Genomic DNA, 15451 nt, shown 5'->3' on the forward strand with positions numbered 1-15451 from the left:
AGTCTTCAAGCTCATGCACTACAAAACAACTAAACTTAATCAGAATTAACTAAAAATGCATTAAAAGACGAGTTAAAATCTAAGCAATTGGTGTCAATTGTGCCGATATTCTACGGCATATCAACACCCCCAACTTAAACTCTTGCTTGTGCTCAAGCAACTAAAACAAAATTATTCTATTCTATACTACTTTTATTTTCGGCACTCCATAATACAGCAATGGCGATAGATGGTTTTGACTGATAGCTAACAAGCATGTAACCCCATTTATTTACCCTTCCTGGAAGACAACTTATCATTCCACCATTCGACTAATCAATTCGTGACCTTAAAGCCTTGACCAAAATGACAAAATGCTATTCACAGCTAAGTACACTTGTGTTCTACTTCAAGAACCTATCTTCTGCTAAATCTTACAATTTATGCGCACTCACAACAAAGAAAATCCCCACTCCCATATATACAGAGTGTGAAATTAAAACACTCTAACACTCGAAACGAAAGCTACATGCTACAAGTATCAGTCCATATGCTTGCCCTTATTTTAACTTTGTCGCTATCTCAGGAATGATTGACCATAGATCACTAAGGACTTTTCACGGGTTATAATGTAGGCTTCGGGACAGGTTGGATAAATATTTAGGAATAAAGTGGTTATACCCTCCTTGAACTCTACACACATTATGGTCTTTTACTACATAACCCCTATTTACCTCGGGTTACCAGTCTAGAACCACCTCAAAGTATTTCATCAAGTTCTACAAGACTCCAAATTTTTTTTCTTATCTTTTTGGAGCTTGCATTTCGTTATATACATAACTTTGAGCTTATGGATTTTTTTTGCTTTTTTATATACACACAGTAGCAAACCTTTCCAATTTCCACTTTATAACGACACCACCAACTTAGGCTTTTAACCTCAATCTCACACGTTCAAGGAGGGATGGGTTCAAAAGAAGGAATTACTTCACACAAGGGGTAAAAGTTTGTAATGTGGTAGCCAATGAAAGGTTAAAGGCTCAAAGGGGGTAACTAGGGTAATTAATGTACTGGGGAGGTCAATTTAGGCAATACTGGCTAGTAGTCACAAGGAGAACCTAAGATCACTTCAACACCCAATCATTAACCTGAGAGTCGCACTAAGAAACCAACCGGGCAGGTTCTAGCCATCACAAGTCAGACATGTGCATTATTCATAAGAATCCTCACTCACTCACAATGCATGAATTGTTCAATTCAACATATTTTCAGCCCTCAAGTGACACAAGGCAACTCAACACTTTTGTATACGGTAAAAATCAGAGGGTCCGATTTTGCGAATAGTAAGGCACCTCGTAAAGCCTCCCCCAGAGGACTCAAAGTTCAGCTCGGGGTTTAATTCCGAGAGCCATATACACTCAACCTCGGGGCAGTACAGATCGGAAGTCATGATGGAAAGATGGGAAGTTCCCAAGACATGCAATTTAGGCTGACCAAGTCTATTAGGCTAGCATGAGACCATACCGTGGCATTAAATGGTTGTACCAGCCCCATATCTTTGTAGTAAATGCATTTGAACTATGATGGAATTCCCCCTCAGATATAAAGGGGATTCTTGTCATTTTGTAAAAAGCAAGCAACAACATCTAATACACAATATTGAATACATAAGAACATATTCTCTGCTCTCTAACTTAATATATTCTCTTGATTTCACTACTTACATTTATTGCTTATATTCATTGTGTTCTATTTATTGTTATTCATTTATTGCTCATTATTGGCCATAAAAATCCTTCATAAAAGCTCCCAAAACTGTTTGTTCTTCATCGACCATTCTTAGCTCAGCATCGAGCTCGACCTGGAGGCTCACTATAGTCAGGCTCGCAACTTCGATTCTCTGCCACTAAGTTTTCTTAAACACATTATTATCAAGTTCTTATCTTATTTTTCTGGTCTAACACTTAGCGTCTATTGCCTGACAACTAGCATAAAAAATAGATCACATATTTTTAGAGCCACAAAATCAAATCTAATTGTTATTACCATTTTCAAGGTAAACAGTTTGGCGCCCACCGTGGGGCCACAAATAATAGTGATTGTTTTCTTGTGGTTTACTACATAACGCAAGTTATCTTTCACACCTTTTCTTGTCCAAGATCTTTGATTTTAGGTCAAAATGTCTAACTCAGTAAACGCACATGAAAACAATGGTCTTGAGCACCATAGAGAAAATGGTGTACTTATTCCAGGTGTTGGTGTACCACCACGAAACCTTGGGGATGCACTTGAACCAATTTCCGTGGACGTGGTCTCGCGCAACGCTCAACACGTCGAAATAAGCTCCCATACAAACAAGAGTATACATCAAGAAAACCAACAGAAAGCCCAAAAACCCCCAGCTCAGGAAGAACAAGGGGTTAGCCTTCACGTCATCTTCGGGATGTTATAGGCACAACAACTGGAAATTGCTCAGCTACAAAGCCACAAGAAAACTCCCAGCATGGCAGCACCGGAAATGGCTCCTCAAGTCGAGCAGGTACCAGAAAGATCAAGCAAAAATGGGTTGACAGCCGACCCTACATCATAAAGATGCTCGAGGACCTTACAAAAAGGATCGAGTCGGGTAAGATGAAGATAGAAGCCAATGACAAAAAGGTAGAGACCTACAATTTTAGGGTCGATCAAATTCCGGGCGCACCCCCGATCCTGAAGGGTGTAGATTCAAAGAAGTTCCAACAAAAGCTGTTCCCACAGAAAGCGGCTCCAAAACCCATTCCAATGAAGTTTAGAATGCCTGACCTTCCAAAGTACAGGGAACCTCGGACCCCAACGAGCACGTCACTACTTACATTTGTGCAGTGAAGGGCAACAACCTAAAGGACGATGAGACCGAATCCGTCCAACTAAAAAAGTTCGTAGAGACGCTTTCAAAAGGGGCTATGATGTGATATCACAACCTAGCCGCAAACTCGATAAGTTCGTTTTCCATGCTGGCAAATTCCTTCATAAAGGCACATGCTGGTGCCATCAAGGTAGCTACAAGGAAATATGACGTCTTCAAAATCAAGCAAAGAGAGAATGAGATGCTGTGAGAGTTCGTATCTCACTTTCAAATGGAACGAATGGAACTACCATCAGTCTTCGATGACTGGGAAATGCAGGCTTTCACCCAAGGTTTGAACGAACAAAGCTCAATGGCTTCGAAGCAATTAAAGCATAATTTGGTTGAATATCCCACCATGACGTGGTCGGATGTCCACAACCGATACCAGTCGAAAATCAGGGTCGAGGACGACCAACTAGGAGCCCCCTCGAGCTCGGTGTACTCTAGCAGGCTTCTGGCAAAGGAGCCAAATCCAAACAAAGAAAGATATCAACTGTACACTGAAGATAGAAGAAACACCCCAAAGCGCAACATACCCCAAAATGATCAAAGGATAGATCGAGGTCAGAATCCTCGAGGGCTCATGAGCAGATCTTGATTCGATAGGAACACAGGGCCAATAGAGGCAACCCGCTTGTCAAAATACAACTTCAATGTCGACATTTCAAACATCGTATTCTCCATCGGTAAAATCAGAGACACCAAGTGGCCAAGGGTTGTACAATCGGATCCTTCGCAAAGGAACCATAACTTAGTGTGTGAATTTCACGCACACATGGTCACATGACCGAAGATTGCAGACAACTCCAGGAAGAAGTAGCCTGACTACTCAGCAAAGGTCACCTACGAGAATTCCTTAGCGATCGAGCCAAAAATCAGTTCCGAGACAGAGAGGAGACCAAGAAGAATGAAGCAGATTAGCCGCAACATGTCATCCACATGATCATAGGAGGCGACATCCCACAGGAACCCACTATCAAAAGAACAAAAATATCCATCACCGGAGAAAAGTGAACTCGAGGTTACATACCTGAGGACGCTCTCACATTCAGCGACGAGGACATCGAGACCTTGTCTCAGCCTCACAACGACACATTAGTAATCTCTTTTCTTGTGAATACATTTCAAATTAAACGTGTACTTGTGGATCCAGGTAGCTTGGCCAATATTATCAAGTCAAGGGTGGTGGAGCAGGTCGGACTACTTGGCCAAATCGTGCCCGCCTCTCGAGTCCTCAACTGGTTCAACATGGCAAGCGAAACAATAAAAAGGGAAATCACCCTCCAGGTCAACGTGGTCTGCACTATCCAAAATGCCAAATTCCATGTCATCGAAAGAGACATGAGGTTGAACGCCTTGCTCGGAAGGCCATGGATACACTGCAGAAGAGCAGTACCATCAGCCCTTCACCAAATGATGATGTTTCTGACGAAGGATTGAATAAACACTGTGTACGGGGAACAACATTCAATGAGGGAGATATTCGCGGTACACAATGTAGCACCGGCACTGACGCCTTTGACGTCAAAGGAACCACGGGATAAACAAACAATGAAATAGCAATCACGAGACACATTCTCAGCTATACCCGAATAGAACAAGCAAAGGACCGTGTCGTGTCCTCAGAGAAAATATTGAAGACCTACCGAGGCTCAAAGGGCCATCGCTACTAAGGTATAACCATCTACCTTTTTATTACATTTTACACTAACCTTTATGCAGATGCCCGAGCAGAAAAATCGAAGCACCATACAGCTCGAAGACCTTAAGATTTCAAAGCATACGTTACCCTCTTTTCCTTCGATTGAGTTTTACCCCAAGAAGGGTTTTACCGACAAGGTTTTTAATGAGGCAACATCCATATGCTACCTAAGGAAGACTCAACAAGTACTCAAGGCATTTCTTCAATCAATTTCGAATACTGGGGGGGCATCCCGACAGAAGGTCACCACCTCGGGCGAAATGGTCGAACGAACCATGTTCGTATAGAATAACCGAGCCCTTGATAGCAAAAACGTGTATAGTTGTACCAAGTAGTCAAAGAATACTTTCCCCTCCATTAAAGCATTTCACCCTTCAAAGAATTTCAGTATTTTCTTTACAAAAATGGCTCTAGAGCCAAAAAACGTCCCAAACACTCGGGGACTAACGTTAAAAAATTCGAAGCCGTATGACCTCCGGGTCAGAAGCTTCGAACTTGTAAGCCCTCAATGAGGCAACACCAAAGGTTACAAAAATGGCTCCAGAAGCCAAAAACATCCCGAACACTCGAGGTTTGGAGTGAAAAACTCTAAACCGTATGACCCCCGGGTCGGAAGCTTCAAACTCATAAGCCCTCGAGGCAATGTCAAGTCTATAAAAATGGCTCTAGAACCAAGAAAATTTTCAATGTCTCGGGGACTGCCTTCAATTACCATCCCATCGACTTATCAAAATCTGAGGCCATAATACCCCATATGGGCAACCTCAAGCAAGGCATGAATCATACTTGTACCAAGCAACCAAATATGTAAGACCTCAAGCAAGGCATGAATCATACTTGTACCAAGTAAACAAATCTGTAAGACCTCAAGCAAGTCATGTTAAAATTTATAAGACCTTACAAAAGGCAGAAATCCCGATCTTAAAGTCAAGGCTATATATTCGAAATTGTAAGACCTCTAAAAAGGCATACCCTCGATGTAGACGCCGAAACTACTTCACTTGAGGACTGAAAGGCTCCAACCAAACACAATGACTACGGTCACAAGGTTGTACTAGCCAAACTAATGCGACTCGGGGACGCCCGACCGTCACTATAAAATCACAGGCCTTAAATTACTTTGAAATTACTTCGAAAAGAACCGGTTAAATATGTTATCCTCAATATAGGAAAAAGAGCTTCGACCATGTCAGCTCCAAACTATAGGCTTCGAAACACTCAGCCACCAAGCAAAACATCCAGAGGTGCTCGTTCATCACTAGATAACGACTCGCAATTGAGGTTTTTATCAAACCGTTGAAGAGTCAGGCAAATACAATTTCAAAAAGTCCTTAACGAGGGAAATGTAAAGCCTATATCAGAGGTCATATCGACCCAATGTGTAAGAGCCACTCTCACCCGCCCATATAAAGGGTCGTACCAACCCAATGCGTAAGAGCCACTACCTCCAGCTTATATAAGAGGTCGCACCGACCTGACACGTAAGAGCCTAAAGGCTAGCTTTAAATTCAAAACATAAAGGTCAATTATCTTGAGTTGAAACTCGACTTGGAGACTAAACCCGAAACAGTTAATTGAATATGCCTAAGAGCAAAAGCATAAGAGCTTAAAATGCCAGATTATACTAATAGTCGTATCGACCCAGTGCGTAAGAGCCTAAGGGCCAGCTTGAAATTCAAAAACTTGAAGATCAATAAACTAAAGTTAAAACCCGACTCGAAGATCAAACCCAAACACAGAAAAAAATGCCTAAAGGCAAATGCGCAAGAGCCTATGGGCCAGCCTGACGTGTCTCGAGGCCATATTAAAAGCCTAAGGGTTTTTTACCCCAAGGCCCAATATATTTGACCAATCATTAACAAAGCTTCAAAATTCAAAGCAAAGAAAGACGTACACATGCAAAGAAGTATTGAACCAAAGGGTTTCCTTTTATAAGTTCATAAGGCTTCGCTTACAAAGTCTTCTAGGAACACCATACACAAGATTGAAAAGAAAAACGCCTAAGCTTATGTTCCCTTCGGGGACTGCGGCCCACCGGCCTCCTCCCCATTGTCTTCAACATCAGGCAAAAGGAACTTGGCATCATATTCGTCCGCCTTTGCCTGCTTTATCTCTTCCAAAAGATCAAAGCCCCTGGCATGGATCTCCTCGAGGGTTTCATGGTAAAGAGCCCCTCTCAGCTTAGCTCGAGCGTCTACAACGTCCTTCAAATAGACAACCACTTTCTTATCAACCTTCATTCGGATCGCTTCGGCTTCAGCCCGAGCATCCACAACTTCGGCCTTTATCTTCAGAAGCTCAGACTCAAGCCTTGTAATCATGTCCGTTCGAACTGAGTTGTTCTTACGAGCGTTGCGAAGTTGTACTTCGAGGGCAGAATCCTCTACCAAAGCATCCTTCTTAACCGCAACGTAGGCATCCACCCGAGCATTTAGCTCATCGCACTCACAATTAGCTTGACCAACTTCGCTCCAAAGGCGTTCTAGGTCCTCCGTCTTTTTCTGCAACTAAAGTAAACAAAATATTAGCCTCGGAAGATAGAAGAAGAAACACGCACTCTCTTGGAGCAAAAACTACCTACTTCTTGAGGTAGCCTTCATAGTCCAGACTTCGACTCGCCTCATATAGCAAGTGTGCCAACTCATCTTCCCTTTCATTGCAAAGAAGCCTGAGGGATTTCTCCCCATCCACGGCTTTTAGCAACCTAGCCTCACGACGAAGAAGCTCAAACTTGAGCTTGCTGAAAGCCTATGAAGGAGCAACTCAATAAGAGAGAAAAAATTGCAAAAACTATAAAACCCAGACGATCAGCCAATACTCACCACAGAGTAGAGCCACTAGCTTCCGCAAAAGTCAAGCGCACGTCTACTAGTCTGGATCCATCACCCCAGTAGAACCACTACTGGTTGGGATACGGTCGATTGATATATGCGGCCCCTGGCTTCGAACATCCCTTGAAGTACCTTCGACGGGAGAAGTAGTCGGCAGCAGAGAACCCTCGTCCCTTGAAGTACCTTCAACGAGAAAAGAAGATGGCAGCGGAGGAGGGAACGCTTTTCTAAATCCAGAGATCTCGGGTGCCACAGGCTCAGCTGAGACATCCTCTCTGAGCCACCGAGCTGGACTCGTCTTGCTATAAGCATTATCGCCCTGCGAAGGCCCTTTTTGCTTATTATTCCTCAACCCTGAAGCTGACGATCCTTCTCCTTCTCCGAGAAGGCACAATATCGCCTCAATGAACTCCCCAATTCCTACGATGATGGAGTTAGTACGCATAAAAGGAAAGTGCCTTTCAACAAAGGAGCAAATCACATAGCACATACCGTGGTGTTTTGCCTACCATCTACCATTAGACAAGTCTCGCCACTTACGTTCATCGTAAGTCGAGTGGATCGCCAACTTCCAAGCCCAATCAGTCAGGTCGGGGACCTCGTATGGCATCTATGGCATTGCTGCAGAAAGGGAAAGAAAGGCGCATTTACGGAGCCCGCCTCTGCTATAAGCAAAACAACAAAGGCACAAGTGTACCACTTACATGTAAAATTGCATTACTCGGGAAATGGCAGAAACCCCACAAGGATAATGTCAATAGCCAGTACTCGGAAAAATAGGCTCATCCATCCCCGATACCCACTTTCTTTATCATCGACAATGAAGGGCCTGGTAGATCGGCATCATAGGGTTAGCAGGCCTCGGTGGTGAAAAGGCCGGTATAGCATGATGAGATGACTAAGGGTGAACTCAAGCCTTGCTTCCTCCGCAAAGAATCTCATCATCAATACTATCATCCAAAATTATGGATGAACCTGTGCCAAGGTAGCCCGATACATTCGACAGAAGTCGAGCACAACCCTATCAAGGGGACCCAGCGTAATGGGGTACGTGTATACGTTCAAAATCCCCTCGGCATGATCCATGATTCTCTCTTCCGGGAAGGTACCTGCAGTACTACCTTTTTCCCCCATCCACAATCTTTATTCAATAACTCAATGTGCCTCTATCCTATTAAAGAAGTAAACTTCGAGGCATACTCCCAATGACCCGTAACATCAGGAGGTTTTTCTGACAAAAAATCCCCCTCGAAACAAAATGTCCCGAGGTTTTCTCGCCTGGCACCAGTGGCGCACCACCAACCAGGAAGGAACAAGAGGCAGAACTTCCTTCTCCTTGCCAAATGAATCCTGGCGTAGCAGCCATAACTGTGGTAAAATCAAAGAATTTGAGTAGGAATTTAAGCGAGGGCTTCAAAGCTAAAATGGGGAAGGACCTAACACAGGAAAGAAGAACTCTGTGAAGGAGGATATCTACTCAGAATAGCGAACTCCTCAAAGGAGGGAAGACAAACCTATATATATATAGAGAAAGCGGTGATTTTCCGCCTGCCTCAAAGGCCAATTAAACATACTAACTAAGCCATTATCACTTTGAGAAGATGTATCTGTGGGATCGCCTTGGTCGTTTCATAACCACGTCATACAATTAACGTTGCCGAACGACATTTTCGGGATCAAAGACCCCCACATCAACCTAGCCTTGAGATGGTACCCGATCTTGAGGATTTATGCTTCCATGACTTAGGGCTCTATGGAACCATTGACATCATTACAAGCCTCGAGATGGTACCCGATCTCGAAGACCTCTATAAAAAAGAAGATAGGCTCTAAGGAGTCACTAATATCACTATGAGCCTCGAGATGGTGCCTGAACCCGAGGATCTCTGTTAAAATGAAAGATAAACTCTAAAGAGCTACACATATAGGCCTGACCTCGAGGTTCTACCCTACCCCGAGGATTTTTGCTATTGAGAATGCGGGTCATCACCCGATTCTCTGGCCCTCGAGCTACCTGAGGCCGAGCTAATTTTCACTCGAAAACTGCTAATAATGCCTTAGGGCTATTTTTTGCCTTCGGATCAAGTTAAACATCCTCTCGGTTACTTTAACCCAGGGGCTATTCGAGTCCAGGCGTATCCTTATCGGGGGTCTATCTATAGCTCCTTAAGGGTATCTTCACTCTAAGTTCAAAATCCCAAGGGCTATTTTTATTCTCAAAGGCTCAAGCAAATTATCCCTCGAAGATTATCGACGGGGTCTAAAAGGCCTAAGATTTGTTCTAAAAATCGAGGCCTCACTCCCACTTAATTCGAAGTCGCCGGTTCCGACGACCTAAGTTTGTATCAAGTCAACTTTCACTTGGCCCGAGGAATGGCAAATGGCCTCAAGGAAAATCATATTAACCAATGAAGAACCGAGGAAATCTCCATGTCTAAGCCCAATTTGGACCGATCGATAAGGTCAGATGCTCAAATTCTCCACAAACGCAAATAAAGGGAAATCAGTGCAAATTAAAGACAAATTGAAGAAACATTTTTTGCATTAATACATGATTGCAAAATCCCATGAAGGATCCTTACACATAAACAAAGAAACAAAAACAACAGCTAAAAGTCTAATCTACTCTCAGAGTATGGGTCTCGCCAGTATGGCTACTTTAAATCCACTTATTGGGACAATGTGTCGTGTGGGTTAGTAGCTGATAGTTCCACCTCACTCCATAAGCAAAAGGAGTGAAACGCCACGCCGGGTTGAAGTAGGGAGATGAGCAGTGATGTAGAGTTTGAGAATCTTCCTGAGCAGCAGTGTAAAGTTCAAATATCTTCCTAAATGGGAAGAATTTGGTACCCCCGTCTCGTCGTCTCGAGCCAAGGACGACAGCAACAGTAACAAAAACAACTTATTGTAGTCCCATCTAACGGGATAAATTTTTAAAGAAAATAAACTCGGCATAATTAGCATAATCGCTACCATGGGGTCTTATGGTCGCAGTTTTAAACCAAGGTTTTTGGAAAGATGAATTGATGGGATTCTCCAACGCTTCGACCTCAGTAGGTGCCAATGTCAGAAGCGTGATGTCATAGCAAGGGGCTCGGGAAAGTTGAGACTCAAATCGTTTCTTATCATTTTAATCCAAGAAACACAGGGACTATCTGTACGGTAAAAATCAGAGGGTCCGATTTTGTGATTAGTGAGGCACCTCGTAAGGGCGCACCGAGAGAACTCAAAGTTCAGCTCGAGTTTTAATCCCACGGGTCATCTATGCTCAACCTCGGGGCAGTACAGATCGGAAGTCAAGATGGAATGATGGGAAGTTCCCAAGACACGCGATTTAGGCTGAGCATGAGCCCGTACCGTGGCATTAAATGGTTGTACCAGCCCCATATTTTTGTGATAAATGCATTTGTACTATAATGGAATTCCCCCCTAATATATAAAGGGGATCCTTGTCATTTTGTAAAAGGCAAGCTACATCATCTGATATAGAATATTAAATACACAAGAACATTCTCTCTGCTCTCTAACTTAACATATTCTCTTGATTTCACTACATACATTTATTTCTTATATTCATTGTGTTCTATTTATTTTTCTTCATTTATTTCTTATCATTAGCCATAAAAAGCCTTGATCAAAGCTCCCAAAATTATTTGCTCTTTATCGGCCATTCTTAGCTCAACATCGAGCTCGACCTCGAGGCTCCCTATACTCAGGCTCGCAGCTTCGTTTCTGCCACTCAGTTTGCTTAAACAAATTATTATCAAGTTCTTATCTTATTTTCTGGTCTAACACTTAGCATCTATATCCTAACAACTAGCATAAAAATAGATCACATATTTTTAGAACCACAAAATCAAATCTAATTGTTATTACCATTTTCAAGGTAAACAACTTTCATCTCAAAATATGTATGATTTTGAATAAGCATAAAGTCAATGAGCGAGCCTCAAATTCACAAGAATGACTAACCAACATATTATTATTTTTTTTAGATTCAAAAGAAGGAAGGGTATCATATATTTACAACATGTAGCACATGCTTGAAGCTACATAGTCAACACAAAATAAGTCAAAACATTTCATGCTACAACCTTGGTTCTACTATTACACGCTTGGAAAAAAACCCAATGAAAAAAACCAAAGGGAATTCATTGCTATACTACAAGAGTTTATATACAAAGTATGGGGTACAACAAAATATTTCCACAAAACATGGGGTACAAGATTATGATCATAACTACCCCACCCCCAACTAAAGATCATGCATTGTCCCCAATGCATATATAAAGCAAAAGAAAGCTCAAGGACTCCCTGGGGTGCATTAGGCGCTCGGGGAAGCAGAAGGATCTGGGGCAGCTATGGGATCGGCTGCTGGTGGACCCTTGGAAGGAGTGGCACCCTCCACGGTTGGAGCAAGAGGCTCCAACTGCTGTGAGGGTATAGCAGGAAACTTCACCCGCTGTGAGGCTAGAGCTAGGGCCTGCAAGCTGCTAGCCTTGTCCGGTGATGGCTAAGTGGTCGATGGATTTGCCTTGGCAACCATATCTGCTAGCGAATGTGCAATTGTTGTCTGCACAGCTGCTTCCTCTTCCTCCTTTGCCCTTGTAGAGACAACAACATGCTTAACCTTGTCTTGAGGACCCTCAGTATCCTCTACCAGTCCATCTTCATCCGTCTCCTCATCTCCTGATTCCCCCTTATCCGACTCCTCAGTATCTCCAGATTCCTTATCTGAAGGAACATCAATGTGAACAGGAGGAGCTTGAGCCTTTGAGGTCTCAACATGATAAGCCTCAGGGGCTGTCTTCAGGGTCATGAAACCATTATCCATTTCTGGGACGAATTTCTCAGCACCCTTCTCGCCTTCTTTCGGGAGGAAGGGTGTCAAGTCAAACTCTAAACTCTGCATCTTCTGCAGCTCTGCTTTCAAATCAGCCACTTCTTTCCAGAGCTGAGGTGTACCTTGAACCTCACCCCGCTTGACCTTCTCAAGACACACTTCAAAGTGCTTGAGGCAATCCTCATAAGTTTGATGTTGCTGTTGAAGAACATTTACTGAGGATTGGATAGGGGTCAATGCATGACGGATGAGGTTGGGAATTTCCTTGATTAGCCAGTCTACCTTAGAATTGGCATGTTGATCAAGTAGACCCATCATGGACAAAGCTGATAAAGGAACCTAGGCCTGTGTAGTAGAGGACTGTGGAGTGGTTGTGGAGTGGTTGTGGAGATAGCTGGGGCCTGAGAGGTGTCCGGCAGTGTTGGGACCTCTAATGCTGCTATATCTGCTGGAGGAGGAATGTGAGTCTCTGACCAAGTTGCAGTTTCCTTTGCTACTGCGTCACTAATTCTCATGATGTCGATGTCTTTGAGAGCCTTCTCCATTTTGTCATGCTCAGGCATAGAAGGCACATTTGTAGATTGGTAGAGAGTAGTGATCAAGCAGGGGAAAGGAAGTGATGTTTGTTTTTGGTTGGCCCTGATTCCCAGCTCTTGGAATATGATCTCTCCCACATCAATCTTGATACATGTCATGATGCACGCAATGAGGAGTGCTTTCTCAATGTTGATGCCAGTTTCATACCTAGACAGCATCAGACAGGATGTAACAAAGCTAAGCGAATATCGACCCTCTCTTGTCAGATCCTCCTTGTAATTCTTGTGTTTTGGGTCAATCCAAGCTAGTGTACCCTTTGCTATGACAAAGGCAACCCAGGCACACTAATTGTGTTTTTTGGTGACCTTAGAATCATATTTAGTTGTACCTGACTACCAATCCTCAAAATACAGTTCATTGATCGTCTCAGCACCACAACTAACTTGAACCCCTCGCACTAGGACAGATTTTGCAAAGATCATGTTGCGCTTCTGTGCAGCACTCCTTGAGGCACCGTAGGAAGCATACAACTCCCTCACAACTATCCCATTGTATTCATCCGGGACCTTAGTGAAGAATTCCCACTTCCTCTGCTTGATGTTCTCGAGTGTGTGAGGGTAATGATCCGACAACCAATTTAAACTCAATTGCTTCTCCTAGAGAATTTTTCTCTTTGAAATCCCAACTTTGTATAAATTTATGGAGCCCTTGACCTCAAATCGGAGGTTAAGATCCTCCCCCAGCTTCCTTCGTGCCATAGCCTGTAGATTAACAGAAGGTCTGAGGTCACTCTGTGACTCCTCCTCTTCATACTGGGAGGAGTGCTCCATAGTAATATGAAGTGAATGAGCCCGCTGACGTTTTGTTAGTGTTGCTTGTTGGCTAGGAGCTACTCTTTTCTATCTATGACTTGGCAGTGATTGCATTGGATTGGACTTCTTTGGTGTCATTCCTATTGATGAAACATTATAGGAGTGAGTGAAATAGCTCAAGGAAATTCATTAGAGATAAAAGAAAAAGAACAAAAAACCAAAAGAAAAATGAGTCCACTATGCGATGGGTTATGCGATCGCATATCAAGTATGCGGACCGCATAACCATCGCATATGTGTAGAAGCAGAAGTTCATCAGCAGTTATACGATCGCAAAACAAACTGCATAAGTGGTTATGCGATCGCAAAGTGACCGCATATTGGAAGGCTATATAGCCTAATGTTCTGCCTCACTTTGCGGCACACATGCGAACCGCATAAAAGGTTTGTGATCGCAAAGGCAATCGCATAACCTGTTCTAACTTAGGGATAGCTATGGGGTCATGTGTGATAATTGTGCAGACCGCAAAGAGATTATGCGACCCGCGGAAGTCATCTTCCTCACAAAAATTACACCTTCCCCAAATCAGTGGGTTCCTATTGCCACCCATTTAAAAATATAAAGCCCATTGCGTTTAATTTAATAAGAGAGAGGGGTACTCAGACTTCCTCCTCTTTGGTTCATCAACTATAGCACACAAACAATTCCTTTATCCACTCTTCACCAAAGAAAATCAAATACACATACTATACTATCATGCCAGTCACAAATTTATCCCAATTCGATCATTTACAAGAAAACAACTTTAGATATTCATGGCTTCCAAGCTAGGTTAGGTTAACAAGAGGGAAAGAAATAAGGAAGAATAAGAGTATGAGAAGATAAGAGAAAAAAGAAGCCATACCTGAAACTCATGGATTCAAAACTTGAAATGAGAAAGATTGTGAGTATTGATTTGTTTTGGTCCTTTCCCTTTTTCGTCCTTAGCAGTATCTATGTGTTCTCTTCTTCACTCTTCTTTTTTTCTTTACTTTTCTTGTTTTTGTTCAAACATGAGTGTGTGCAGAGAGTGGGTTAGGTTTATACCTAGCAGATATGTGGCGCTTAAGTTAATCACATAACACAATATGGGATCACATAAGTGTTATGCAATGGACTTATGACTGGGCATCCTAGATACACTTTGTGATGCAAAATGCGATCGCAAAGTAAATGAAAAACCTACCGCATAGTTTACAACTAAATTTGCCAAACTTTCTGCCCGAGTCTGCGATGACTATGCGGTTCGCATAGTCATTATGCGACCGCATAGTTGTCGCTCAATCTGGACCTCTCTTTCCTTCAGTTTCTTCAGCACTAGGACCTTGTTCATGATATTTTGGGACTACCTGCACTCTAGCACACACGTCCACTTGCTCAATTTTATCTACATAAATAATAAATAAGAAAAAATAACTACAAAAGAGTGTTACCACACATGGGTTGCCTCCCAAGAAGCACTTGATTTAACGTCGTGGCACGACGCAGTTGACTGCTTTTGGATTATTCCTTGGTGGGAGCTGCTGTTGGACTATCCATTAGAGAAAATTATTCTATCAAATGCCTTTCTCCTGCAGTACCGAGGTAATGGTTGACCTGTTGTCCATTCACCTTGAAAGTTTGAGTCTCACCCTCCGACTCCAGCTCAATAGCACCATAGGGGGACACACACACAACTTTGAACGGGCCAGACCATTTGGACTTAAGTTTACTCAGAAATAACCTGAGTCTTGAGTTGAAGAGTAAGACCAAGTCACCAGAATTGAACTCCCACTTCAAGATCTTCTTGTCATCGACAAACTTCATCCTCTCTTTGTACA

This window comes from Nicotiana sylvestris, chromosome 3 (genome assembly GCF_000393655.2).
Source record: "Nicotiana sylvestris chromosome 3, ASM39365v2, whole genome shotgun sequence".
Taxonomy (NCBI): Eukaryota; Viridiplantae; Streptophyta; class Magnoliopsida; order Solanales; family Solanaceae; genus Nicotiana; species Nicotiana sylvestris.